The following is a 26,986-nucleotide window of genomic DNA, read 5'->3' on the forward strand; positions in this document are numbered from 1 at the left end:
GCAAATAAAAAATTGTATTTTTCATTTTCACAGACCACTGTTCCAAAAATCTGTCATACACCAGTGCTCACTGCACCCCTTATTACATTCCGTGAGGGGTGTAGTTTCCAAAATGGGCTCACATATGGATATTTATTGTTTTGCGTTTATGTCAGAACTGCTGTACCAATCAGCCACCCCTGTGCAAATCACCTCAAATGTACATGGTGCACTCTCCCTTCTGAGCTTTGTTGTGCGCCCGCAGAGCACTTTGCGCCCACATATGGGGTATCTCTGTACTCTGGAGAAATTGCTTTACAAATTTTGAGGGTCTTTTTTCCCTTTTACCTCTTGTGAAAATGAAAAGTATGCGGCAACACCAGCATGTCAGTGTAAAAAATTTTATTTTTATACACTAACATGCTGGTGCAGACCCCAACTTCACCTTTTCATAGGGGTTAAAGAAGAAAAAGCCCCCCAAAATTTGTAAGGCAATTTCTCCCGAGTACGGAGATACCCCATATGTGTCCCAAAACTGTTGCCCTGAAATACGACAGGGCTCCAAAGTGAGAGAGCGCCATGCGCATTTGAGGCCTAAATTAGGGATTGGCATAGGGGTGGACATAGGGGTATTCTACGCCAGTGATTCCCAAACAGGGTGCCTCCAGCTGTTGCAAAACTCCTAGCATGCCTGGACAGTCAATGGCCACCCGCACTGAATTGCACCACCAGAATCCCGCCCCCTTCATACTCACCCGCCGAGCAAGAGCCCCACAGATGCACGCAAACAAGCCCGAACCAAAACTACAACACCCAGCATGTTGCACCATAACCTAATCTGTAGAACTATAAAGTGCAACATGCTGGGAGTTGTAGTTTTGGATCGGGTCAGCTGCAGAGCCATAGGCTGCATCAGGGCATGCTGGGTGTTGTAGTTACTAACTGCAATTCCCTGTATTCCTTGACTCAGCCTATGGCTCTGCAGCTGACACAAACCAAAACTACAACTCCCAGCATGTTACACAATAACCTTAACTGTACTACTATAAAGTGCAACATGCTGCAACACCCACACAACCATAGGCTGTATCAGGGCATGCTGGGTGTTGTAGTTATCTAGTAACTAAATGCAACTTCCAGCGTTTTCTGACACAAAATGCTGTGCACAAACTGGAGAAGCAGAACCCCCCCCCCCCCCCCCCCGCCAGTAACACAATGTTGTTGAGTGTTTTCCAATCAAAAGACTTCATATATAAGTCCCTATGAAGACTGAAAAATAGTGAATAAAATATTTTAAAAAGTGCGTATTTATGTGAATAAGCCCCTTTACTAATAAAAGTTCCGATAATAAATGGTTCCAATAAAAACTACAGATCATGGCACATAAGGGGGGGCTAGCTACAGCTCTCCTGCCGCTAATAGCCTAGCATCCTGCGATCGCTGTGGCCACTATTAAACCATTAGATCACCCTGTCTAAGTTGACAGCAGTGTCTAAAGGGATCTTATATCCATCCCTGGTGGTCTAGTGGGGTGGATTGTGCTATTTTGGTTGAAATTATTTTATCTACCAGGACAAGTGGATTTTCTTCAGGGTCAAGTAGATTGTGTTCCGCATTAGTCCCTTGGACAAGTATTTTTTTTTTAAATTTCCACACCCCTGTCCTAAACACACCTCGAAATCCACGGGGGATTACATCAAGAGGCGTAAACTGAAGGTTTTGCCATGGCCTTCACAATCTTCTGACCTCAACATAATTGAAAATCTATGGATAGACCTTAAAAGAGCAGTGTGGAACAGGCAGCAGAGAAATATAAGAAATATCAAAGAACTGGAAGACTTTTGTAAGGAAGAATGGGCAAAGATACCTCAAAGAAGAATTGAAAGACTCTTGGCTGGCTACAAAAAGCGTTTACAAGCTGTGATACTTGCCAAAGGGGGCAGTACAAGATATTAACTCTGCAGGGTGCCCAAACTTTTGCAGACGCCATTTTTTTGTTTTCTGTTATTTTGAAAGTGTAAATTATGGAAATAAAATCTAACTTTTGTTGACATATAATAATGTCTAATCTGTAATTTGATGCTTTTTGGGGATTTTTCCATCTTTCCTTGGCTTCTTTATGCTAATTAATACAAATTTTTACCTGGGGTGCCCAAACTTTTGATCCCCACTGTAAAGCTACTGCTTTACCTATCCTCATTTCTTTCCAAAGCTAAAACCAAAGGTGAATCTAGACTCGTATATAACATATTTGCATGTACAGTAATTTCCTAATATATGTCTATTATCTTTTCTTGTAACAGTAGCAGCAATGAAATGAAATTGCTGTAGCCATGTTGCCATCTTCAGAATACTATCTGTTTTGACAGCAGAAGGTGTAATGAAAAAATCTGAGGAAATCTGATCAGATACATTTTTGGGAGTTGTGCAGTGTCTTGCATTATCTTCTTGCAGCACTGGACTCCTGGATTCATATCTTACCAGGAGCAACATCTGCATGGAGTTGAATGTTTTTGTGAATGTATGGCTTAGTTCTCATTGCCATTGTATTCTGTCTTGTAAAGGGCCCATTCGGGACAAAAAAGGGATAGAGTACAATGGACTCCACTGAGTCCCGACAGATCCCATTGACTTGAGAATATGGTGATTTACTGGAGTTTAGTGGAGAAAAAAATAGTGCATGCACTATTTTTTCCCCCGCTAAACTCCCGCCATACCGACAGACTTGTTCACGGAGCTTCATATAACGGAGCCCGATGGCAATGTGAATGTGCCCTAACTAGTCAAAGTCTCCCCCCCCTCCTGGTTTGCCAAAGTATAAAGCGATGTCTCCAGTCCCACACCTCTATATCCTGCAGGCTATGGGATTCCACTTGCCACTCTCCAAATATTAGTGACCATAAAACATGTTTATTAGTCGTAAAAAACAGCTTAAAAAATATCACCCAGATTAAGGGTAGGATCACACACAGCGCATACACAGCATATTTTCTGCTGTCCGGCAGATTTCCCCAACCTAAGGGAGGAAATGCTGGGATTGTTGTGCCTTTTCTACGTTACATGTTCTTAGAAGATGTCATATAATGTAATATTCTAATATACTGAATGTAATAATGATCAGAACAGTGACAGGTCCTTGTAAAACTTATGTAGAGCACTAAAACAACCATATTACTCTCATAAAGGAGAAAAACTTGGAAGTGTTATAAAAAGTTTAAATTTTATTTATACAGTCATGGCCGTAAATGCTGGCACCCCTGAATTTTTTTCTACAAAATGAAGTATTTCTCACAGAAAAGGATTGCGGTAACACATGTTTTGCTTTACACATGTTTATTCCCTTTGTGTGTATTGGAACTAAACCAAAAAGGAAGTAAAAAAAGCAAATTGGACATAATGTGACACCAAACTGCAAAAATGGGCTGGACAAATTTATTGGCACCCTTAACTTAATATTTGGTTGGACAGCCTTTGGAAAAAATTACTGAAATCAGTCGCTTCCTATAACCATCAATAAGTTCTTACACCTCTCAGCCGGAATGTTGGACCACTCTTCCTTTGCAAACTGCTCCAGGTCTCTCTTATTGGAAGGGCGTCTTTTCCCAACAGCAATTTTAAGATCTCTCCACAGGTGTTGAATGGGATTTAGATCTGGACTCATTGCTGGCCACTTCAGAACTCTCCAGCGCTTTGTTGCCATCCATTTCTGGGCGCTTTTTGACATATGATTGGGGTCATTGTCCTGCAGGAAAACCCAAGATCTCGGACGTAAACCCAGCTTTCCGACAATGGGCTGTACAATGTGACCCAAAATCCGTTGGTAATCCTCAGATATCATGATGCCTGGAACACATTCAAGGCACCCAATGCCAGAGGCAGCAAAACAACCCCAAAACATCATTTAACCTCCACCATATTTTACTGTAGGCACTGTGTTTTTTTCTTTGTAGGCCTCATTCCTTTTTTGGTAAAACAGTAGAATGATGTGCTTTACCAAAAAGCTCTATCTTGGTCTCATCTGTCCACAAGATGTTTTCCAAGAAGGATTTTGGCTTACTCAAGTTCATTTTGGCAAAATGTAGTCTTGCTTTTTTATGTCTTTGTGTCAGCAGTGGGGTCCTCCTGGGTCTCCTGCCATACCATTTCATTTAAATAATGACGGATAGTTCACGCTGACACTGATGCTCCCTGAGCCTGCAGGACAGCTTGAATATCTTTGAAACTTGTTTGGGGCTGCTTATCCACCATTCGGACTATCCTGCATTGACACCTTTCATCAATTTTTCTCTTCTGTCCACGCCCAGGGAGATTAACTACAGTGCCATGGGTTGCAAACTTCTTGATAATGTTGCGCACTGTGGACAAAGGCAAATCTAGATATCTGGAGATGGAGTTGTAACTTTGAGTTTGTTGATATTTTTCCACAATTTTGGTTCTCAAGTCCTCAGACAGTTCTCTTCTCTTCTTTCTGTTGTCCATGCTTAGTGTGGCATACAGACACACAATGCAAAGACTAAGTGAACTTCTCCCCTTTTTATTTGCTTTCAGATGTGATTTTTATATTGCCCACACCCGTTACTTGCCCGAGGTGAGTTTAAAGGAGCATCACATGCTTGAAACAATCTTATTTTTCCACAATTTTGAAAGGGTGCCAATAATATTGTCCAGACCATTTTTGGAGTTTGGTGTGACATTATGTCCAATTTGCTTTTTTTCCTCCCTTTTTTTGGTTTAGTTTAATACACACAAAGGGAATAAACATGTGTATAGCAAAACGTGTTACTGCAATCCTTTTCTGTGAGAAATACTTCATTTTCTAGAAAAATTTCAGGGTTGGCAACATTTACGGCAATGACTGTACAGTCCTTTTACCTTGCTTTAGTCTGTGTACATCAGAGCCTTGGGCACAGGATGATCAATGTGCTTCTAATTTATTTTAAGTTAGAATAGTTCTGTATAAAAATGAAGACATGTAAATAACTAAGTCACTGGCAGCTGGTCAATATTACAGATCTGTCGTCACAAGAAAGAGACGCATTTAGTGATTCTTGATCCTTACAGAGTATACAAGAAATACTTAATTGAAGATACAAATGTCTCCCAGATGGTATTCTATTAATCATGTAGCAGCCTGGAAAACACTTTATACAGAGAATACCACAGGTGGAAAGTAATGAGCTTGATTTTGCCTTCATTCACCATTGCCAGCACTGCCCACAGTCCCATGCATTGTTTTTAGGCTGTTGGCAGTCATTCAGAAGCAGTTTGCTCACCACCATGCAGTTGTTACAGGATGTACTAGAAAGTATCTGCATTGATTAATTCATCAATATTACTGTAGGCAAAGGGAATAACCAGCTGTGGAGGAGACTGCATCGGACTGCAGTCTTTTATTTTTATTTTTGGCAGTTAAAGGCTGGTACTACTGAGTTCTCTGAGTTTTTTGGGCTTTTTTTTTTAAATGTTCATTTTATGTTTACGAAAACAGAAAATGAAAGAAAATAGATTTCGCAAGAGGGTAATTAAAAAAAAAGTAGAGAAATGCATGCAAATGGGATGGGGCAGTGGGGTGCAGATTTAGTATATATTTAAGGCTGAGGCTACATGGCGACTTTGGCCATCTGTCACAAAGATCGCACGATGAATGATGTGGGGGAGACTGCAATGTCACAGTGGCAAACAATCCATCTTTGATGGATTTTGGTTGTACATCGCATGCGACTTTTTCATCACTTACTGCAACTATAACAAAGGATAGGGGATAAGATGTCTGATCGTGGGGGTCCTGCCGCTGGAGACCCCCGCAATCTCCCATACAGCACCAACCTGTGTGAGCTGCACCCCAGCGCTGTGGGTATTTTAGTGGCAGTCAGGTTTGGCAGGTTCATTCTTGGTTACGTAGATTTTGCCATTATTACGTGGATTAATTTTCTGTATACTGACAACAGATGAGCAACACTTTTTTGGTTTTTTATTACTAGAGAGCTTGATGTTTTTATTAGGGCTTATGGATCGAGATCCTGGTCTGTTAGAACCAAATATATAAATAAGAGCTTATTTAATGCAAGCTATTTTGATGTCTGTTAGAATACTACCTACACACAAATCAATATATCCAACGTCTGATGCTTTGTGACTGTATCCATCATATCTTTTGATACATTACCATGTCACTTCTTTTTTTTGACACTTTTTGGCGAGATGGGTTTTTAATTCCCCTTACTCTCTTTTAGTCTTTATGTATAAACAATTATTAATACAAGTTTTAATTAAACAGTAACTGGGAAATTGGTCATTTGGCAATCTGTATATAAGCCTTGTGAGGGACCTAGTAATACTGCCAGGCAGATCAGGAACTTCTAGCAGGTCTGCCTTGTGATGGCTATTTTACAACAGTTGGCGGGTCACCATAGTAGTATATAATATTTTGATAAAGAATGGTCCATTTTTGTTAATCATATGTAGAATATTTTTTTTTTGTAGCCGATACAATTTAATTATATGACTATATATTTAATTATAGGACCTGTAACTAACCACCCCATGATAGGTCCTCTGTAAGTTCTTTATCAGAACTTTTAATAGATTAAAGAGTATTCATATTCTACCCAAAATGTAAAAACAGACATATATTAACCCCTTAAGGACCCGGCCTTTTTCCGTTTTTTCATTTTCCTTTTTCATTTTCCTTAACTTTAAAAAATCATAACTCTTTAAAATTTTCACCTAAAATTCTTTATGATGGCTTATTTTTAGCGTCACTAATTCTACTTTGTAATGACATTAGTCATTTTACCCACAAATCTACGGTGAAATGGGAAAAAAAAATCCATGTGCGACAAAATTGATGAAAAAACACTATTTTGAAAGTTTTGGGGGCTTCCGTTTTTACGCAGTACATTTTTCGGCAAAAAAGATACCTTATCATTATTCTGTAGGTCCATACGGTAAAAATGATACCCTACTTATATCGGTTCGATTTTGTATTACTTCAGAAAAAAATCATGAATACATGCAGGAAAATTTATACGTTTAAAATGGTCATCTTCTGACCCCTATAACTTTTTTTATTTTTCTGTGTTCAGGGCGCTATGAGGGCTAATTTTTTGCACCGTGATCTGAAGTTTTTAGTGGTACCATTTTTGTTCTTCTCAGTCTTTTTGATCACTTTTTATTCATTTTTTATTTTTTTGCGCGTACGCCATTGAACGTGCGGTTTAAAAAGCGGTATATTTTTATAATTCGGACATTTCCGCACGCGGCGATACCACATCTGTTTATTTTTATTTACACTGTGTTTTTTTTATTCTTGGAAATGCCGGGTGATTCAAACTTTTATTAGGGGAAGGGATAATTGAAAGGGTTAATGATTTTTTTACACTTTTCTTATGCAATATTATTAACTGATCTTTTACACTGATTGATCCATCTCCATAAGAATGGATAAATCAGTGTTTTCGGCGATTGAATGCTCAAGCCTGGATCTCAGGCTTGAAGCATTCATTCGGCGATCGGACAGCGCAGGAGAAGGTAAGAAGACCTCCTCCTGTGCAACAGCTGTTCGGGATGTCGCAATTATACCGCGGCGATCCCGAACAGCTCCCTGAGCTAGCCGGGCACTTTTACTTTCGATCAGTGCCGCGCACTATTAGAAGCGGGTCCCGGCTTCACTATGACGCCGGGCCCGCCGCGATATGATGCGGGGTCACCGTGTGACCCCGCGTTATATTGCAGGACCGGGACCCAGGACGTACCCATACGGCCTAGGTCCTTAAGAGGTTCATAAACCAAAAGTTACAGCTATACTTTTGTTTTGCTGCAGCCATTCCTGCACAAAGGACAACAGGGACTGAAGTCATTTTGGCTGTCACATTTCAATTTCCATCAGTCAACAGTTTTGTAGGAACTGAGATCAAACCATGATGTCCTGCTTTATGTGTTTGTGTGTAAGACTGGGTTCACATTTAGCATTTTAGCCAGTATTTTTAGCCAAAAGCAGTGAAACAACAAAGAAAAAACTATAATGGAAATATTAACTTTTTTTTGTGTTATATTTATGGCTAAAATAATAACAAAACAGCAACAACCTAAGAAAGCTAAGAACGGTTTCACATAACTTTCCCTTACCCATATAATGCCACACAATTCAAACACATTTTAAAGAGGTAAAGAGGGGCAGCTCAGCTAACCTCTGGCCAAAGAGGTGTCCCATCTAGACCCATGATTGGCTAAGCGGCAATATGACAGATTTGGCCTGGGCACCAGGAAGAAGATCAGGGCTGTACCCAATCTGTCCTATTGCTGCTAAGCCAATCCCTGGACGAGGTGGAACATCACTGTGACCAGCGATAAGCTGGGCTTTCACAGTAAAAGGATTGCAGCAGAGACCGGGATGCCGATACCGGAGGCAAGTCAAGGTTTCTTTGCGGCAGCCTGGGCATATTAAGATTAAATTTTTTTCCATCTTCTCTCTATGATCTTTAGCGAATTAATCACGAGGCGGGTGGTTGATCTGATTAATTTGGTCAATAGGCGTTCGGAGCAGGTGGTTGTTCTTAGTTTGGATGCAGAAAAGGCTTTTGATAGGCTGGGCTGGCCATTTTGCTACTCTTCAGAAGTTTGGGATCACTGGTAACTTTCTAACTGCACTGTGGGGTCTCTACTCCTCTCCTACTGCCTCCCTTAAGCTCCCTCACACTACTTCTCCATCTTTTCCCCTAATGGTACTAGATGGGTACTTAATGGTACTTGATTTTTGCTTTATTTATTGAACATCTTGCTGCCATGATCCGGGGGAACACAGATCACTCTGGGATAACCTTACATGATAGGGAGTTTAAAATCTATCTTTTGATGATGTTCTGCTTACCCTTACATGTCCTTTAATTTCTCTCCCTAACCTCTACAGGGTTCTACATTCTTAAGGGGTTGTCTCTGGCTATAAGGTTAATCTTTCTAAAACTGAGGTTTTGCCTGTTACGCCGAGCGCTCCGGGTCCCCGCTCCTCCCCGGAGCGCTCGCTTCACTCTCCCCGCGGCAGCGCTCCGGCCACGTCCTCTGACCCGGGGCGCTGCGATTCCGCTGCCAGCCGGGATGCGATTCGCGATGCGGGTAGCGCCCGCTCGCGATGCGCACCCCGGCTCCCCTACCTGACTCGCTCTCCGTCTGTTCTGTCCCGGCGCGCGCGGCCCCGCTCCCTAGGGCGCGCGCGCGCCGGGTCTCTGCGATTTAAAGGGCCACTGCGCCGCTGATTGGCGCAGTGGTTCCAATCAGTGTGTTCACCTGTGCACTTCCCTATATCACCTCACTTCCCCTGCACTCCCTTGCCGGATCTTGTTGCCTTAGTGCCAGTGAAAGCGTTCCTTGTGTGTTCCTTGCCTGTGTTTCCAGACCTTCTGCCGTTGCCCCTGACTACGATCCTTGCTGCCTGCCCCGACCTTCTGCTACGTCCGACCTTGCTTTTGCCTACTCCCTTGTACCGCGCCTATCTTCAGCAGCCAGAGAGGTGAGCCGTTGCTAGTGGATACGACCTGGTCACTACCGCCGCAGCAAGACCATCCCGCTTTGCGGCGGGCTCTGGTGAAAACCAGTAGTGGCTTAGAACCGGTCCACTAGCACGGTCCACGCCAATCCCTCTCTGGCACAGAGGATCCACTACCTGCCAGCCGGCATCGTGACAGTAGATCCGGCCATGGATCCCGCTGAAGTTCCTCTGCCAGTTGTCGCTGACCTCACCACGGTTGTCGCCCAGCAGTCACAACAGATAGCGCAACAAGGCCAACAGCTGTCTCAACTGACCGTTATGCTACAACAGTTACTACCACAGCTTCAGCAGTCATCTCCTCCGCCAGCTCCTGCACCTCCTCCGCAGCGAGTGGCCGCTCCTGGGATACGCTTATCCTTGCCGGATAAATTTGATGGGGACTCTAAGTTTTGCCGTGGCTTTCTTTCCCAATGTTCCCTGCATCTGGAGATGATGTCGGACCTGTTTCCCACCGAAAGGTCTAAGGTGGCTTTCGTAGTCAGCCTTCTGTCCGGAAAAGCCCTGTCATGGGCCACACCGCTCTGGGACCGCAATGACCCCGTCACTGCCTCTGTACACTCCTTCTTCTTGGAAATCCGAAGTGTCTTTGAGGAACCTGCCCGAGCCTCTTCTGCTGAGACTGCCCTGTTGAACCTGGTCCAGGGTAATTCTTCCGTTGGCGAGTATGCCGTACAATTCCGTACTCTTGCTTCAGAATTGTCCTGGAATAATGAGGCCCTCTGCGCGACCTTCAAAAAAGGCCTATCCAGCAACATTAAAGATGTTCTGGCCGCACGAGAAATTCCTGCTAATCTACATGAACTTATTCACCTAGCCACTCGCATTGACATGCGTTTTTCCGAAAGGCGTCAGGAACTCCGCCAAGATATGGACTCTGTTCGCACGAGGCGTTTCTTCTCCTCGGCTCCTCTCTCCTCTGGTCCCCTGCAATCTGTTCCTGTGCCTCCCGCCGTGGAGGCTATGCAGGTCGACCGGTCTCGCCTGACACCTCAAGAGAGGACACGACGCCGTATGGAGAACCTCTGCCTGTACTGTGCTAGTACCGAACACTTCCTGAGAGATTGTCCTATCCGTCCTCCCCGCCTGGAAAGACGTACGCTGACTCCGCACAAAGATGAGACAGTCCTTGATGTCTACTCTGCTTCTCCACGTCTTACTGTGCCTGTGCGGATGTCTGCCTCTGCCTTCTCCTTCTCTACAGTGGCCTTCTTGGACTCTGGATCTGCAGGAAATTTTATTTTGGCCTCTCTCGTCAACAGGTTCAACATCCCGGTGACCAGTCTCGCCAGACCCCTCTACATCAATTGTGTAAATAATGAAAGATTGGACTGTACCATACGTTTCCGCACGGAGCCCCTTCTTATGAGCATCGGATCTCATCATGAGAGGATTGAACTTTTGGTCCTCCCCAATTGCACCTCGGAAATTCTCCTTGGACTTCCCTGGCTTCAACTTCATTCCCCTACCCTGGATTGGTCCACTGGGGAGATCAAGAGTTGGGGGTCCTCTTGTTCCAAGAACTGTCTAAAACCGGTTCCCAGTAACCCTTGCCGTAACTCTGTGGTTCCTCCAGTAACCGGTCTCCCTAAGGCCTATATGGACTTCGCGGATGTTTTCTGCAAAAAACAAGCTGAGACTCTACCTCCTCACAGGCCTTATGATTGCCCTATCGACCTCCTCCCGGGCACTACTCCACCCCGGGGCAGAATTTATCCTCTCTCTGCCCCAGAGACTCTTGCCATGTCCGAATATGTCCAGGAGAATCTAAAAAAGGGCTTTATCCGTAAATCCTCCTCTCCTGCCGGAGCCGGATTTTTCTTTGTGTCCAAAAAAGATGGCTCCCTACGTCCATGCATTGACTACCGCGGTCTTAATAAAATCACGGTTAAGAACCGCTACCCCTTACCCCTCATCTCTGAACTCTTTGATCGCCTCCAAGGTGCCCACATCTTCACTAAATTGGACTTAAGAGGCGCCTATAACCTCATCCGCATCAGAGAGGGGGACGAGTGGAAAACGGCATTTAACACCAGAGATGGACACTTTGAGTATCTGGTCATGCCCTTTGGACTGTGCAACGCCCCTGCCGTCTTCCAAGACTTTGTCAATGAAATTTTTCGTGATCTGTTATACTCCTGTGTTGTTGTATATCTGGACGATATCCTAATTTTTTCTGCCAATCTAGAAGAACACCGCCAGCATGTCCGTATGGTTCTTCAGAGACTTCGTGACAACCAACTCTATGCCAAAATTGAGAAATGTCTGTTTGAATGCCAATCTCTTCCTTTTCTAGGATATTTGGTCTCTGGCCAGGGACTACAGATGGATCCAGACAAACTCTCTGCCGTCTTAGATTGGCCACGCCCCTCCGGACTCCGTGCTATCCAACGCTTTTTGGGGTTCGCCAATTATTACAGGCAATTTATTCCACATTTTTCTACCATTGTGGCTCCTATCGTGGCTTTAACCAAAAAAAATGCTGATCCCAAGTCCTGGCCCCCTCAAGCAGAAGACGCCTTTAAACGACTCAAGTCTGCCTTTTCTTCGGCTCCCGTCCTCTCCAGACCTGACCCTTCCAAACCCTTCCTATTGGAGGTTGATGCCTCCTCAGTGGGAGCTGGAGCTGTTCTTCTACAAAAAAATTCTTCCGGGCATGCTGTCACTTGTGGTTTTTTCTCTAGGACCTTCTCTCCAGCGGAGAGGAACTACTCCATCGGGGATCGAGAGCTTCTAGCCATTAAATTAGCACTTGAGGAATGGAGGCATCTGCTGGAGGGATCAAGTTCTCCTGTTATTATCTACACCGACCACAAGAACCTCTCCTACCTCCAGTCTGCCCAACGGCTGAATCCTCGCCAGGCCCGGTGGTCTCTGTTCTTTGCCCGATTTAATTTTGAGATTCACTTTCGTCCTGCCGATAAGAACATTAGGGCCGATGCTCTCTCTCGTTCCTCGGATGCCTCAGAAGTTGAACTCTCTCCGCAACACATCATTCCACCTGACTGCCTGATCTCCACTTCTCCTGCCTCCATCAGGCAGACTCCTCCAGGAAAGACCTTTGTTTCTCCTCGCCAACGCCTCGGAATCCTCAAATGGGGTCACTCCTCCCATCTCGCAGGTCATGCGGGTATCAAGAAATCTGTGCAACTCATCTCCCGCTTCTATTGGTGGCCGACTCTGGAGACGGATGTTGTGGACTTTGTGCGAGCCTGCACTATCTGTGCCCGGGATAAGACTCCTCGCCAGAAGCCCGCTGGTTTTCTTCATCCTCTGCCTGTCCCCGAACAGCCTTGGTCTCTGATTGGTATGGATTTTATTACTGACTTACCCCCATCCCATGGCAACACTGTTATTTGGGTGGTCGTTGATCGATTCTCCAAAATGGCACATTTCATCCCTCTTCCTGGTCTTCCTTCTGCGCCTCAGTTGGCTAAACAATTTTTTGTACACATTTTTCGTCTTCACGGGTTGCCTACGCAGATTGTCTCGGATAGAGGCGTCCAATTCGTGTCTAAATTCTGGAGGGCTCTCTGTAAACAACTCAAGATTAAATTAAATTTTTCTTCTGCATATCATCCCCAGTCCAATGGACAAGTAGAAAGGATTAACCAGATCTTGGGTGATTATTTGCGACATTTTGTTTCCTCCCGCCAGGATGACTGGGCAGATCTCCTCCCATGGGCCGAATTCTCGTATAACTTCAGGGTCTCTGAGTCTTCCTCCAAATCCCCATTTTTCGTGGTGTACGGCCGTCACCCTCTTCCCCCCCTCCCTACTCCCTTGCCCTCTGGTCTGCCCGCTGTGGATGAAATTTCTCGTGACCTTTCCATCATATGGAGAGAGACCCAAAATTCTCTCTTACAGGCTTCATCACGCATGAAGAAGTTCGCGGATAAGAAAAGAAGAGCTCCCCCCGTTTTTTCCCCTGGAGACAAGGTATGGCTCTCCGCTAAATATGTCCGCTTCCGTGTCCCTAGCTACAAGTTGGGACCACGCTATCTTGGTCCTTTCAAAATTTTGTGTCAAATTAATCCTGTCTCTTATAAACTTCTTCTTCCTCCCTCTCTTCGTATCCCTAATGCCTTTCACGTCTCTCTTCTCAAACCACTCATCCTCAACCGTTTTTCTCCCAAATCTGTTCCTCCCACTCCTGTTTCCGGCTCCTCGGACATCTTCTCGGTCAAAGAAATTTTAGCTGCCAAAAAGGTCAGAGGGAAAAATTTTTTTTTAGTGGACTGGGAGGGTTGTGGTCCTGAAGAGAGATCCTGGGAACCTGAGGACAACATCCTAGACAAAAGTCTGCTCCTCAGGTTCTCAGGCTCTAAGAAGAGGGGGAGACCCAAGGGGGGGGGGTACTGTTACGCCGAGCGCTCCGGGTCCCCGCTCCTCCCCGGAGCGCTCGCTTCACTCTCCCCGCGGCAGCGCTCCGGCCACGTCCTCTGACCCGGGGCGCTGCGATTCCGCTGCCAGCCGGGATGCGATTCGCGATGCGGGTAGCGCCCGCTCGCGATGCGCACCCCGGCTCCCCTACCTGACTCGCTCTCCGTCTGTTCTGTCCCGGCGCGCGCGGCCCCGCTCCCTAGGGCGCGCGCGCGCCGGGTCTCTGCGATTTAAAGGGCCACTGCGCCGCTGATTGGCGCAGTGGTTCCAATCAGTGTGTTCACCTGTGCACTTCCCTATATCACCTCACTTCCCCTGCACTCCCTTGCCGGATCTTGTTGCCTTAGTGCCAGTGAAAGCGTTCCTTGTGTGTTCCTTGCCTGTGTTTCCAGACCTTCTGCCGTTGCCCCTGACTACGATCCTTGCTGCCTGCCCCGACCTTCTGCTACGTCCGACCTTGCTTTTGCCTACTCCCTTGTACCGCGCCTATCTTCAGCAGCCAGAGAGGTGAGCCGTTGCTAGTGGATACGACCTGGTCACTACCGCCGCAGCAAGACCATCCCGCTTTGCGGCGGGCTCTGGTGAAAACCAGTAGTGGCTTAGAACCGGTCCACTAGCACGGTCCACGCCAATCCCTCTCTGGCACAGAGGATCCACTACCTGCCAGCCGGCATCGTGACATTGCCTTTGAATCTTCCCCTTCCTCTGCCTAATCTCTTACGTGCTAATTACTCTTTTAAGTGGTCTAATACTGCAATTCGCTACCTAGGGGTTCTTCTTACTCCCTGCTACTCCTCTTTTTACACAACTAATTTTCTCCCTCTCTTTCGGGATCTTCGATCTCTTTTGGAGAGGTGGCGGTTAAGATGATGATCTTCCCTAAGCTACTTTATTTTTTCGAAACGCTGCCAGTACAGGTCCCCTTGTCTGTTCTTTGCTCGCTACCGACTGCTTTCTTTCGCTTTATTTAGTTTGCCTATGACTGTGATGATGGCCAGTAGATCTATCGGTGGGCTGTCTGTTCCAGATGTAGTTAAATATTATTGCGCTGCCCATTTGCGACATCTAGCTGACGTGGTCCACCTATCATGCATACAGCCCCCATACACCCTAATGTCTTTCTATGGTGTTCTTCTTCTTCTCCTCATATTTCTTTAGGCCCTTTATTGGGATCTATGTCCTTTTCTCACTATGTCTGGAACTATTTCTCTAGAAAATTCTAGATCTTTACAATCTTTTCTTTACCACCATGACTTTCCCTCTGGCTTAACTTCAGGTATGGTTAGGGAATGGGGTTCAAGGGTCTTTTTTGTTGGGTGGATGTAGTTGATCCCCTCTCCCACTCTTTAATACCTTTTGAACAGCTGGCTTTCTGGTATGGTCTTCCCCCTTTCTGAACAGCTATATTATTTACAGCTTAGTCACTTTATGTCTTCTAAGCTGGGATCTACTGTAATTTCCCATCCCACGGTGTTCGAGCGACTATGCCGCTCTGGCCTGCAGGTGAAGGGACTTCTATCAGATATCTATTCTGTTCTCAACACTCCCCCTGATGGAGGTGCCCCTTCCCATAGAGACATGGGCTGTTGGGAGGAGGCTTTGAACACCACTATCACCCTACCTCAGTGGCAGATAATTTGGGAACGGGCTGCTAAGGCCCCTATATGTATGGCCTATAAGGAAACCCATTTGAAGATGTTGATGGGCTGGTACCAAATGCCTGAATTGTTGAATAATAAGTGTTGGCGTTGTGGAGTGGGTCTTGGGACTGTCTTCCACATCTTTTGATCTTGTCCACTTATTGTGGGTTACTGGGGTTGGTGGGATGTCTGATTTATTCTGTTTTGGGGGTCTCTGTTCCCTTGGACCCATTAGTTTATCTTTTGCACCTTTCTCACAGAGCCCTATCCAAGAAGCCGTTTAAGCTATTTATGCATATTGTATTTGCAGCCAAAACCCTTATAGCTAAATGTTGGAAGAGTCCTCTCCCTCCTTCTGAGGCGGACCTTTTGGACCGGATACGGGAAATACGATCCCTTGAATCCCTCACTGCCTCTCTAAATAACTCTGTGCCTCTTTTTCTCTCAGTGTGGGAGCCATGGGATAGATTTATTGATAATCCACCTCCTTGAATTTTCCCCTCCCTCCCCCTTTTTTGTTTTGTTTGGTGTTGTCTTGTCTTGTATTTATGTTGTGGTGCACTTCATTGTGGTTAATTTCTTTACTTTTTTGCTGGTTGCCTCATGGGCTTTTTTTTTTTTTTACTTGTACACTTACATGCTTTACAGTATTGATATAATGTTCTCCCCCCCCCCCAATTTTACTGATACTGAGTGATTGTATTTGCCTTTTCAGTGAGGGGAGGAGTGGATGGGGATTACCCTGAGTATTGCTTTAAGACATAGAATGTTTTTGTTTTGCTTATTTATGTGTATTGCGACCTGTACTTTTCTCTTTGATATTGTTTTTGTTTGCTATATGTGTAGGTGTACCTTCCCACCGATTTGTTATTTTACAAAAATTGATAAAAAATAACAATTGAAAAAGATTAATTTTTTTTCTCCAGAGTACCCCTTAAAGACTACATGTATGAAGAGTTTGACCCAAAATCTCTTCAAGGGTTTTAAAGGATAATAATAGTGGCTACCACCTTTTTAAACCCATTATAAGAAACAGCTAAGTAGAATATTAAAAAGCTTATTACTAATACTAAGAAGTTTTACATAATCTTGCTGCATAAAAAAAAAAATTCAAATGAAAGTTAGCAGCACACAATAAAAGAATTGGCCAGAGATTGAACAATCCACTAGTATGATAAATGAAATGAAAACATAGCCCATGAATGGAGTGGAAAGATGACCTCTATACTAAGTATCTCTGTAGTAGCTGGGCTGTCAATGTATACTGTAAATGCTTATTGTACTGTAAAATACATTTCTTGTCTTGTCTAAGAGGTCATGAAGAAGGTTCAGTGTATGTCCCCATTGGCTCTAAGATTCTCACACTCTTGACTACTTTGGGCTCTACAGAGGAAATAGCAGACACCGAACACATCCTCTGGAATCACAACATTATTACCATTAGTTACTTGTCTGTAAGTGATGCAGACATCCGTCCCACTATTGCTCTTGTGACTACATAAATATTAACCCTGTTTCAAAATCTTATGAAAAGCCTTTCTAAAAGAGTAGAAGGTTATCTTCAAATGAATGACTGCACAAATGAAATAAATATTAGGTCTGGTCTCCCTTATTTCTTGTTTGTGCTGACACATGCGTGTACTCTAACTGATCTAGGTCAGTATCATTTATTTTATAATGTATTGCCTTTATTTAACTAATAAATAATCTGTGCAAATCATATTCATCTCTTTAAAGATTTACAGAAAAATGACTGCATAGACTCTTTAACTTATGTAAAAATTCAGCATACTAAATGGACATCAATGGAAAGAACAGACAGAAGTCACTAAAGCCAGTAAAGCGCTACAGTGGTCACATGGCCTTGTCGAGAAGGACTAAGAACTAGAGACAAACAGGGGATCAGTAAGGTGAGTATTACTTCTTTTATTATATTCCATAACTCAAAGTTGTTTTTTAAACATTGTAAGCCACTGGACAACCCCTTCAAATAACACAGCTGGGTACTTCTTACTCTTGTGTTTCACAAAGACTATAAACCAGGTACATTTGAAAAAAAAATACGACTATAATCTTACACCCTTCTGCATTTATCACACTGTGACCTTTATAGTAGAATCTGAATTAAATTGTAACAGTTCACACTCATAAACAGACAACTCACATCTCATACTTACTAGTGGAAAGTATGTGACAAGTGTGTGGGTGCAAACCTTCCTTTAATGTCTAACTGTTCCTTATTGTGTAGGCTTTTAACATAAATAGGCAATTACATTTATTCTGATATGACTTCTATTTTCAGTTGTTATGAATTGTACATAGCTTACTGTTATATCCTGTATTGGAATAACATAGAAAACTAATGACAATATAAAGACAGGAGAATGCATTTTTATGTATATCTTACAGAAGTTAGGTTAAACAAGGCAGAATATGCATCCCCGATATGCTTTGGTGATGGACGTTTTCTGCTTATATTTAGATGGTCGTGGCATTACTATTCATTTCTGTTAGTACAGTGGGTGGAGATTTGGAACTAGATTCCTTTAGGACAACAATATTCCTTGATGAGTGAATAAAAGGAAACATTTCCTGGTGTCTTACAAACTGACCTTGGTTTTAAACCATCAAAGCTTCAGATGATGACTGATCTATAAATAAGTACCCAAGATAGCAATGCCAGGCAACATCTATTTTACAGCATCCAATCAATACCTCATGAAAGATCTACCAAACATACATTATCAATGCCTCATGAAAGCTATACCAAACCTACATTTCTAACTCACTGTAGCTACCTTAGTTGTAGAAAATGGTTTGACAACATCTTAGAACCACAGATCTCTACTGCTGTAGGTAGCATTTCTAGCTTTCATTCTTAGTCTAGAGTTTTCTGTGTTCTCATCCCATAGGAAGAAGAATAGATCAGTTCAGATTTGACTTGATTAGTAGGAGAGAAAGGCTTTGTACTAAATACACACAGACAGCATGATATTGGTAGATCTATCTGTGACCTCTCAACTACACATTGCTACCTCTGAAACACAGAGTTTACATTAGGTTTGTGTAGCCTTTTGCCTTAGGGTCTTTCACAATGTTTTTGTGGTCAGGTACTAAAAGTAGAGCCCAAACTATACATCAGTCATCCATTAACCCCTTATGGACCAAGCCTATTTTGACCTTAAAGGGGTACTCCGCCCCTGGCATCTTATCCCCTATCCAAAAGATAGGGGATAAGATGTTAGATCGCCGCAGTCCCGCTGCTGGGGACCCCAGGGATCGCCGCTACTGCACCCCGCCATCATTACTGCACAGAACGAGTTCGCTCTGTGCGTAATGACGGGCGATACAGGGGCCGGAGCAGCGTGACGTCATGGCTCCGCCACTCATGACATTACGGCCTGTCCCCTTAATGCAAGTCTATGGCAGGGGGGAGAGACAACCGCCACGCCCCCTTCCCATAGACTTGTATTGACGGGGGCGGGCCGCGATGTCACGAAGGGCAGAGCCGTGAAGTAACAATGCTCCGGCCCCTGTATTGCCCGTCATTACATGCAGAGCGATCTCGCTCTGCGCAGTAATGATAGCGGGGTTCTGCAGCAGCGATCCCCGGGGTCCCCAGCAGCGGGACCCCGGCGATCTGACATCTTATCCCCTATCCTTTGGATAGGGGATCAGATGTCTAGGGGCGGAGTACCCCTTTAAGGACCAGGCCAATTTTATTTTTGCATTTTAGTTTTTTCCTCCTCACCTTCTAAAATCCATAACTCTTTTATATTTCCATCTTCAGACCCATATAAGGGCTTGTTTCTTGCGTGACCAATTGTACTTTGTAATGAAACCTCTAATTTTACCAAAAAATGTATGGAGAACCCAAATAATAATTTTTTTAGAGAGAAAATTTTAATAAAAACCACAATTATGCACACTTTGGAGGGTTTCGTTTTCACACTGTACACTTTACAGTAAAAAGGACATGTGTTCTTTATTCTCTGGGTCAATACAATTAAAATGATATCCATGGCTAGATACTTTTCTATTTTTTCTACCTCTTAAAAAAATCTCAAACTTTTGTATAAAATCAGTAATGTAAAATCTTTTTCATTTTTCTGTATATGGAGCTGTATGAGGGCTTATTTTTTGCGCCATCATCTGTACTTCTTATTGATACCCCATTTGCGTATATAAAACCTTTAGATACCTTCTTATAAATATTTTTTATAAAATGTGACAAAAAAAGCAGCATTTTACGTTTTTTTTTTTTTTTACGTTTACGCCGTTCCCCGTACAGGATCATTAATATTATATTTTGATAGTTCGGACATTTACGCACGTGGCGATACCAAATATGTTTATATAAAAAAATTATTACGCTTTTTGGGGGTAAAATGGGAAAAAAATGACAATTTTCTGTTTTTATTGAGGGAGGGGATTTTTTTTTTCACTTTTTATTTTTACATTTTTCTTCTTTTTTTTTTTTCCGTACACTTTTTATGTCCCTATAGGGGACTATGAATAGCAATCAGTCGATTGCTAATACTGTTCAGTGCTATGCATAACATTGGGTTATTCCAGGAAAAAACTATTTTTAAATTTTTTATATCAACTGGCTCCAGATTTGTAAATTACTTCTATTAAAAAATATCAACTGGCTCCAGATTTGTAAATTACTTCTCTTAAAAAATCTTAACCCTTCCAATAATTATCAGCTGCTGAAGTTTTGTTGTTTTTTTCTGTCTGGCAACAGTGCTCTCTGCTGACATCTCTGCTTGTCTCGGGAACTGCACACTGAGTCGAAGAGGTTTGCTATGGGGATTTGCTTCTACTCTGGACAGTTCCCGAGACAGGTGTCATCAGAGAACACTAAGACAGAAAAGAACAGCTCAACTTCTGCAGCTCATAAGTACTGAAGGGATTAAGATTTTTTAATAGAAGTAATATACAAATCTGTTTAACATTCTGGAGCCAGTTGATATATAGAAAAAAAAGTTTTTTCCTGGATAACCCCTTTAACCCCTTAACGACGAAGGACGTAAATGTACGTCCTGGTGATGCGGTACTTAACGCACCAGGACATACATTTACGTCCTAAGCATAACCGCGGGCATGCCCGGATCATGCGCGGCAGGTCCCGGCTGTTGATCGCGGATGATCCCGCGGATGTCCGCCATTAATCCCTCAGATGCCGTGATCAATACCGATCAGGGCATCTGCAGCATCGAGGTCACATAATTGGATGATTGGATCGGCCGCAGGGTTGCCGCGGCGATCCGATCATCCAGCACAGCATCCGGAGGTCCTCTCACCTGGCTCCGCTGCCTTCCGGGAGTCTTCTGCTCTGATCTGCCTTCCCGCAGACCAGAGCAGAAGATGACCGATAACCCTGATCAGTGCTATGTCCTATACATAGCACTGAACAGGATTAGCAATCGAGTGATTGCTTTAAATAGTCCCCTATGGGGACTATTAAAGTGTAAAAGTAAAAAAAATAAACCAAAAAAATTTGAAAAACCCCCTCCCAATAAAAACGTAAATTGCCCCATTTTCCCTATTTCACCCCCAAAAAGTGTTACAAAAATATTTTATATACATATTTGGTATCGCCGCGTGCATAAATATCTGAACTCTTAAAATAAAATGTTAATGATACCGTACGGTGAACGGCGTGAACGTAAAAAAAAAAAGTCCAAAATAGCTGCTTTTTTATAACATTTTATTCCCAAAAAAATTAATAAAAAATTTATTATTATAATATAAGCATATAAGCAAATATGGTATCAATAAAAAGTACAGATCACGGCGCAAAAAATGAGCCCTCATACCGCTGCTTATACGGAAAAATGAAAAAGTTATACGTCTTCAAAATAGGGGGATCTTAAACGTATTAATTTGGTTAAAAAGTTTGTGATTTTTTTTAAGCGCAACAGTAATAGAAAAGTATGTTATCACGGGTATCATTTTAATCGTATTGACCCAAAGAATAAAGAACACACGTCACTTTTACCATAAATTGTACGGCGTGAAAACAAAACCTTCCAAAATTAGCAAAATTGCGGTTTTCTTTTTAATTTCCCCACAAAAATAGCATTTTTTTTGTTGCGTCATACATTTTATGGTAAAGTGAATGGCATTACAACGGACAACTGGTCGCGCAAAAAACAAGCCCTCACACTAGTCTGTGGATGAAAATATAAAAGAGTTATGATTTTTTGAAGGCGAGGAGGAAAAAATGAAAATGTAAAAAAAAAAAATTCTGCGTCCTTAAGGCCCAAATGGGCTGCGTCCTTAAGGGGTTAATATTTAAGAAAAATATTTATGCATGCAGCACTAGCATTTCCATCAAATCTAGTGTAATCTGCCATGAAGCCTCCATTACAGATGGGAACAGAGAGGGAGCCTTAGTAATGCAGAGTAGGTAGATAGTTTGCGTTAAATTAGTAGCCAAGTGTTTACTGCTGGGACCCCCCGCGATCTCCTGAACGGGGCCCCGGCAGTCTGCCGGAAGCGGACGTTTTGACCCCCGCAGGAAGCCGTGGTCGATACGCCCCCTCCATGTATCTCTCCGTGCAGGGGTTGGCATGCCCCCTTCCAGCAGACTGCCGGGGCCCCATTCAGGAGATCGTGGGGGGTCCCAGTGGTTGGACCCCCACAATCTATAGCTTATCCCCTATCCTTTGGAGAGGGGATAAGTTATCTTTCACTACAGAACTCCTTTAAGCTTGGCAAATGCTTCTCTATCTTTTACGTTACAGTGACAAGGGTTCAGGCCCTTACTGTTTTGAAACCATCATTTACAATTTATCAGAAGAGAAGTGAGTGCTGTTCTTGTCAGGCAGTGACATGTCCACTCATCTGATTTAGTAAGCATCTCACTACAATAATGTGGGAGGACATGCTCATGACTGTATGAGACAGAAAATTATACATTCAGCTCTTAAGTGAGGCTAATAGATTATGTTCTTAGAAAGGAAACAGCCAAGTCTGGATACGGACAGAAAGACCCCTCTATACTCTTTATATGCTCTAATAATAAATATAGGAAGATATTGGGGGAGATTTATCATACAGCCTGAAACCCTAATTGTCTAGTTTTTCCCACAGCAACCAATCACAGCTCAGCTTTTGAATCCTAACGAGCTCTTGTAAAGTGAAAGTAGAGCTGTGATTGGTTTCTAAGGGAAAAAAAACAGACATTTAGGGTTTCAGGCTGATTGATAAATCAGGGCCATTGTCTTCAAAGAACCTACCTTTATTTTTTTTAAAAAAAGGGTGATTACCAATGTAGGTCAAACTGCGTTCCTAGGGGGCAGTAATTTCTGAAACCCTACCCAGATGGCAGGCACCATAAAACATAAACTTCCACACTGACAGCTATTTAAGTCACGTATGTGGCCATATAATTGTCAGGTCATACAGGAAAGGAACTTAAACTTTACCCAGCTTGGTGACTGCAGGAAAGGCAGTGTAGTGGTGGGAGCAGGGAAAGAAGGATCCATTAAACGTATACCATATTAGTCTATAGATGATGAATACCACTGTAAGGCATCTGTCTAAGCCAAAAGATCCAGAATCAGAACTCCTACTGACTTGTGAGCCAGGAAAACATGCAGTGCTGCATCATTTCTTAAAGGGGTATTCCAGGATTTTTTTTTATTTGACTATGCTACAGGGGCTGTAAAGTTAGTGTAGTTCATAATATAGTGCCTGTACCTGTGTGTGACGGTTTTCTCACCCCACTATTTATTTTTACCAGCATACAAAATTACTCATGTCTCAGATTTTTCCCAGCTTGCAATGCGACCGAGACCTGACTCACTAGTCACCTGATGACAGGGAGCCTGTCTGCTTCAATGGGTGAAGGGATCAATCTGCAACTAATGCAACAGCTGTAGGCACCCTAATTGAAAACCACAGGTCTTTTGTTTCAATGGGTGGGGTGGCTGATGTGTGAGAGGGAGGAAAATGGAATTATGGGATTTGTAGTAAAAAAAACATAAGTTAAACAGGAAATACAAGTTCACAAAAACTAGCCACAGTGTTAAGGTAATCTCGTGACATAGCCATTTAGCCCCAAGGTAAGCGCAGATCCTTCCTAAGCATGTCCATTACTAAAATCACCTTATGGTGGATAACCCCTTTAAGGCTGGGTTCACACTACGTTTTGTCCCATACGGGAGCGCATACGGCAGGGGGGAGCTAAAACCTCGCGCTCCCGTATGTGACCGTATGCGCTCCCGTATGTCATTCATTTCAATGAACCGACCGGAGTGAAACGTTCGGTCCGGTCGGCTCATTTTTGCGCCGTATGCGCTTTTACAACCGGACCTAAAACTGTGGTCAACCACGGTTTTAGGTCCGGTTGTAAAAGCGCATACGGCGCAAAAATGAGCCGACCGGACCGAACGTTTCACTCCGGTCGGCTCATTGAAATGAATGACATACGGGAGCGCATACGGTGACATACGGGAGCGCGAGCTTTTAGCTCCCCCCTGCCGTATGCGCTCCCGTATGGGACAAAACGTAGTGTGAACCCAGCCTAAGTTTGGCACTGAAACTGCCTCACACAAAAATTCTGCTAGGAATCCTTGTGGAATCAAAGCCCCATGGATGTCAATGGAAGTTCCTCATAAGAATTATTTTCAGTGAGGAAATTCTGCAAGGAAATGCCATAGTCTGAACCCACCCTAAGGCTCTTAAACAATGCATATGTGGAGAAGATAACAGCACATTTAATGAAAGTATTAATTAAGGAAAATTGTGACTTACCAATATTTCCTAAACTACTATAACTTGATTTCACCACATTTCTTCAAGTGCAACTGTTGTAAAGATCCTGAAAAATAAAGCAGGCATTTAGTTTTCTTAGGGCAGGTTCACATGATTGTAACTGGCAGCGGGAAATCCGCTGCAAGTTACACTACCATTCACCCCAACAGGTCTGCGGGCAATCTGCCACTACGGCAGACTTTTGGCGGACCCTTTAAAGTGAATGGTAATGGATTTATGATCATGTGAATGTACCATACAACCCATTATTCAAAAATTACATAAAGCAACAAAAACGTATTCATAAGTCAAAGCACAAAGTGACCTTTATGCCATACCCTATATTTCCAAGGGGAAAGCAACATGATCGTCTGGACATGTGACTTCGGAGGATGGCTTACTGTGATTAAGGTTGCTTCATATTACAACAATTTTCTGAGATTTCATGATTTGGAAGCTGGGTGACTGTAACATGCTGCGTATTACAACATATTATTTGTGTAGTTATATTTGTGCCTATATTTTATTTGTGGCAGTAATTTATATTTAGGAGACATAATGTGGTTATTATGCCATGTTATTCAATGAGTACATGGCCATTATTTGGATTGCCGGTCCTAGCTGAATGGTTGTTTTATCAAGCCTATGTCTTCCAGACTTAAAAGCTTTGATGAAAAATACTTTCCCACAGGGAATTGAGTGAATATAACTAGGGCACAGATACATAAGAGCATCACAATGAAAGAAATACCATATGAAGTGCATTAATCTCCAAACAACACCGTAAGCTTCCTCAAACCGCAATGACAATTTGTGTTTCCTATAGACTGCCACTTATGCCAAATTGCTTCAACGTCATCTATCTGCTATTCCAGCCACTTTGAATAATGCGCCTACCTAAGGACCAATGTAGGCCAACAAATTTGACTCACTTTTCTCCCTCCTACTCTGACATGTGTATGGTGTTATTTATACTAGATGGGTAGGCAGCATGGCACACGTCAGTGGATAAATATTGTTCACTACATTTTTTTCATCTTAGCAGAATATACTATTTTACCGTTTTCAGAATGGCTGCTACTAGATACTGGTATGGCTAATATATTGCGAGACCTGAATACCAAGATATGGTATGTGAGGCCCATTATTTAATCCCATGACTCTTCATGGACATTACATCCTGCTGACACTACTCAAATAGATTCCTCCAATACCCTAGATATGGTTTCCTTCCTAAATGTGTTCGTTTAATATCACAAAAGAAAAGCAAGTGTTCAACAGTACTGCACACATATGGGGAAATGTATCAAAACCTTCTTCAGACTTAACAAAATAAAAATAAAAAAGCAATCTAGTCAGGTTTTCTTCAGCACTGGTTTTGATAAATCTCCCCAATGGTCTAAATTCACAGATGTTTGGTAGATATATTTATAATTTCTATAATATGTACATATAAAGATATCTAACCAGAGGCCACCTCATTTATATACAGTGATCCCTCAACTTACAATGGCCTCAACATGAAATATATTCAATATACGATGGACCATTGTAACTTGAAACCAGACTCAACATACAATGCACGGACAGTCCAGATCTGCAAAACATGTCAATGGTTCAAAGAACTGACAAGTCAGAATGTGCATTTTACTGGTAAAACACCTGTATTACTGAAGTGCATGCACTGACTGGCTGTCTGGTAGCGCCTCCCTACAGTACAGGGTGGTACTACATGTTCTGTACTACTTCTTACCTGTGCCAGGGTTAACTGCTCCAAGTGAGGGCGGCTTCGTTTAACTTTTTTTAGGACACTGTGTGTACTGTACAGGACCCTGAAGAAGCTCCTGTCCTACATAGATGTTGATTTTCAGCTTCCAGACGTTTTTTCTTACTTTTATATGTAAGGATTTGCTTTATCTGTATTAGTTATCTACTTTTTTTTTTTTATTCCTCACTTTTTCCTATTCTTGGATGACATTTTGGGGCTGCAGAACCAATTACCAGGTTTCCATAGAGTTATGGTCTCAACATACAATGGTTTCAACATACAATGGTCGTCCTGGAACCAATTAATATTGTAACTTGAGGGACCACTGTATTTTAAGGTCAATTACAAGGTCCTGGGGCTACTAGATATTGCTGCCTGTTTTATATTATAAACCACCTCCATTAACTCATTCACATTGATGTAAATCATATTGTCTTTCACATGAATACCAGAGGGTCTATAACATACAATGCATTCAGAGAGTCTCCAGACCATGTTGCAGCCTTTTGCTTAAAGCTAAAATATTAAAAACTTTCCCCCCATTATTCTGCAGTCAGTACTCCATAATAAGGACGTGAAAACAGAATGTTCGAAATAAAAAAGAAAGGAAAATTTTAAATATTGCATTGACATAAGTATTCAGACCCTTTACTTAGTACTTAGCTGAAAAACTTTTTGCAGTGATTTAAGGCTCCATTTTTTTTGTTATGATGCCACAAAGATTGCACACTTGGAAACTGGATGGGGACCATCGGTGGAAGCCATTTTCAAGTCTCTCTGGAGATGTTCAATTGAGTTCAAGTCAGGGCTCTGGCTGGGCCAAAGGGGCTCAGGTTTTTATTAAAAGGAGTAGTATGAAAAAGTGAACTTAACAGACACTTAACCCCTATCCAGTAGTTGGAGGGCTTT

At 42.8% G+C, this 26,986-nt stretch overlaps 1 protein-coding gene across 2 annotated transcripts in view; it reads right to left on the reverse strand.

Moving 5' to 3' along the window:
* FYN (FYN proto-oncogene, Src family tyrosine kinase) overlaps window positions 1–26,986 on the reverse strand; it is a 186,381-nt gene that overhangs the window by 60,458 nt on the left and 98,937 nt on the right. For both annotated transcript variants that reach the window (XM_056566341.1, XM_056566340.1), the window contains exon 3: window positions 24,310–24,376. The gene's annotated coding sequence lies outside the window, so the exon portion shown is untranslated. The remainder of the gene's footprint in view (window positions 1–24,309; window positions 24,377–26,986) is intronic.

Source organism: Hyla sarda, chromosome 3 (genome assembly GCF_029499605.1).
Source record: "Hyla sarda isolate aHylSar1 chromosome 3, aHylSar1.hap1, whole genome shotgun sequence".
Taxonomy (NCBI): domain Eukaryota; kingdom Metazoa; phylum Chordata; class Amphibia; order Anura; family Hylidae; genus Hyla; species Hyla sarda.